We start from the raw sequence: 3,617 nt of genomic DNA on the forward strand, positions 1-3,617 counted from the left end.
TTTTGCCTTAAAGCCCATCCTTTTACTTTAAATATTTCTAGGTGTTTTTATGAGATAGGCTAATACCCACATGCCACCAATTAAGACCGGTTAATGCTACTATTATTCCGATTTATGCACAATCTACTAAATCCAGTGATGATGAAACTGAATAATTTTAGCAACTTCTTCAGTCTGAAATTGATTAAACATGTAATCACAATGCATTGATAATTACTAGTAATTGAAATGTGAAGGTTGGAATAGAAAAAGCATCAGTAATTGGAAAATATGGCCTTGGTAATAGGAATGATGCAGGCAATTGCATGATAGAATTTTGCAATACTAATGACTTATTTATTACAAATAACTTTTTAAAGCACATAAAAGGTGACTATATACATGGATCTCACCATATGGAATATACAGTGATTAAATTGACTACATCTGTGGAATGAGATGGTGGAAAAGATAAATATCATCCACCAAAACAAGGCCAGGGGTCGATTGTGGAACAGACAATCAATTGTTCATATGCACATTCACGCTGAAACTGAAGAAAATTCGAATAAGTCCACCAGAGCCAAAATATGACACAGACTATGACCCACCTGAATTTAGAGACCATCTAAGGAACAGATTTAATGCATTAGACACTAATAATTCAAGACTAAAAGAGTTGTGGTATGACATCAATAACAATAAATGGCAAGAAAACAACAGGTCATTACAAAGACAGGAAAGAAAAAAACAAAAGACCCAAATGGATGTCAGAAGAGACTCTGAAATTTCCTCTTGAGTGCAGAGAAGCTAAAGTCAATGGAAAAAATGAGGAAGTTGAAGAGCTGAACAGAAAATTTCAAAAGTCAGCTAGAGAAGACCAAGTCAAGTATTATAATGAAATTTACAAAGACCTGGAGTTAGAAAACCAAAAGGAAAGAACACACTCAGCATTTCTCAAGAAGAAAGAACTAAAGAAAAGATTTAAGTTTTGATTTGCAATATTAAAGGATTCTGTGGGCAAAATACTGAATGATCCAGAAAGCATCAAAATGCAATGGAAGGTAAACACAGAGTCACTGTAAAAAAAAAAAAAAAGGTCAATATTCAACCATTTCAAGAAGTACTGAAGGAACTAACCCAAGCTGTACTGAAAGCATTGGTGAAAAAAAGGTTCTAGGAAATGATGGAATACATATTGAAATCTTCCAACAAACTGATAAAACACTGGAGGTGCTCACTCATCTGTACCAAGACATCTATGCTAACTGATTAGAAGAGATCCATATTTGTGCCCATTCCAATGAGACGTGACCCAACAGAATGCAAAAGCCATTAAACAATATCATTAATATCACTGTTGTTGTTGTTATGTGCCGTGGAGTCGGTTCCGACTCATAGCGACCCTGCACAGGGTTCCCGAGGCTGTTAATCTTTAATATCATATGCAAGTACAATTTTGGTGACGATAATTCAAAAATGGTTGCAACAGTACATCGACAGGAAACTGCCATAAACTCAAGTTGAATTCAGAAGAGGACATGGAATAAGGGATCTCACTGCTAACATCAGATGGATCTTGAGTAAAAGCAAAGAATCCCAGAAAGATGTTCACTTGTACTTTATTGAGTGTGCAAAGGCTTTAGACTGTGTGGATCTTGACATGTTATGGATAATGTTGTGAAGAATGAGTTTTCCAGAACACTTAATTGTGCTCAAGAGGAACCTGTACATAAACCGAGGGAATCCTGAATGTTTTAAAATCAGGAAAGGTGTGTGCCAGGGTTGTGTTTTCCTAACATATTTATTCAGTTTGTATGCTGAGTGAATAACTTGAGAAGCTGGATTATATGAGGAAGAATGTGATAATCAGGATTGGAGGAAAACTCATTAAGAACCTGTGATATGTTTGCTGGAAGTGAAGAGGACTTAAAATACTTACTAATGAAGATCAAAGAGTATAGTTTTCAGTGCTAATTGCACCTCAATGTAAAGAAAACAAAAGTCCTTACAGCTGGACCAATGAATAACTTTATGATAAATGTAGAAAAGATTGAAGTTGTCAAAGACTTTATTTTACTTGAATCTATAGCCAACACTCTTGGAAGCAGTAGTCAGGAAATTAAATGATGTATTGCATTAGGCAAATCTGCTGCAGAAGACCAATTTAATGTGTTCAAGAGCAAAGATGTCAGTTTTTGACATCTAAATTCAGGTGGGTCATAGTCTGTGTCATATTTTGGCTCTCGTGGACTTATTAATGTCAGTTCAAGAGCAAAGATGTCAGGTGCACCTGACCTTTAGTCCTCAAACATACCCAAACCATGGTATTTTCAATAGCCCAATGGTGTGAAACTGTAGGATAAGTACTCAACCTCAAGGTTGGTTTGAAACACAGGGTGGGCAGTTCAAACTCACCAGCTGCTCCTCGGATACTCTATACAGGGTCCGTATGAGTCTGAACCAACTTCTATGGCACATCACAAAAATAACATACACATGTGAAAATTGAATGCTGAATAAGGAAGACAGTAGAAGAATTGATGCATTTGAGTTATGGTGTTGGATAAGAATATTAAAAGTACTAAAAACAAACAAATCTGTGTTGGAAGAAGATAGGATGGTGCGAGTTCATCTCTCATACTTTGGACATGTTATCAGGAGGTATCACACTCTGGAGAAGAACATCATGGGCAAAGATGAGGCATTCTGCTCCTGCAAAAATTTACAGCTTTGGAAACCCTATACAGGGTCTCTATGAGTCAGAACTGACTTGCTGGCATTCAACAACCCTATGTGAAGCTTAAAAATAGCACTAAATCTCTACTTAGTAAAAATATTCTTGCATGAAATCGTGATAATATGAACTGTGGTTGTTTTTAAGTGCCGTACAAAGGGTCCCGACTTTTAGCAAGCTAGTATAGGGTTACCAAGGGATGACTGGTGGGTTTGAACCACAGATCTTAAAGATAGAAGTACAGTGTGAATCCTACAGTACCACACAAGGGCTTAGGCATGTTAATTATTAGTATCTAACTTAAGTACCATGGATCACCAAAAGAACAAGCAAATCTGTGTTGGAAGAAGTATAGCCAGAATGCTCCTTAGAAGCCACAATGGCCAGACTTTGTCTCTCATACTTTAGACATATTATCAGGCAGGACCAGTCCCTTGAGAAGGACATCTTGCTTGGTAAAGTAGAGAGTCAGCGAAAAAGAGGAAGCCCTCCAATGAGATGAATTGGTACAATGGCATCAGTAATGGGCTCAAGCAAAGCAATAATTGTGAGGTTGTTGCAGGACCAGGCAGTGTTTCGTTCTGTTGTGCATAAGGTCGCTATGAGTTGGTAGCAACTTGAAGTCACCTAACAACAACTTAAGATAGGAGAAGGACATCATGCTTGGTAAAGTGGAGGGTCAGCGAAAAAGAGGAAGACCCCTACACAGATGGATTGGCACAGTGGCAGCAGCAATGGGTTCAATCGAAACAAGGATGGTGAGGATGGCAACAGGGCCAGGTAGTATTTTGTTCTGTTGTACATAGGTTACAATGAGTCAGAACCCACTCGACGGCGTAATTTAGAGCTGTGCTGTCCAATATGGTATCCTCTAGCCACGTGTGGCATAGCTAAGTGCCTT

Source organism: Chrysochloris asiatica, unplaced genomic scaffold, assembly GCF_000296735.1.
Source record: "Chrysochloris asiatica unplaced genomic scaffold, ChrAsi1.0 scaffold00008, whole genome shotgun sequence".
Classification (NCBI taxonomy): Eukaryota; Metazoa; Chordata; class Mammalia; order Afrosoricida; family Chrysochloridae; genus Chrysochloris; species Chrysochloris asiatica.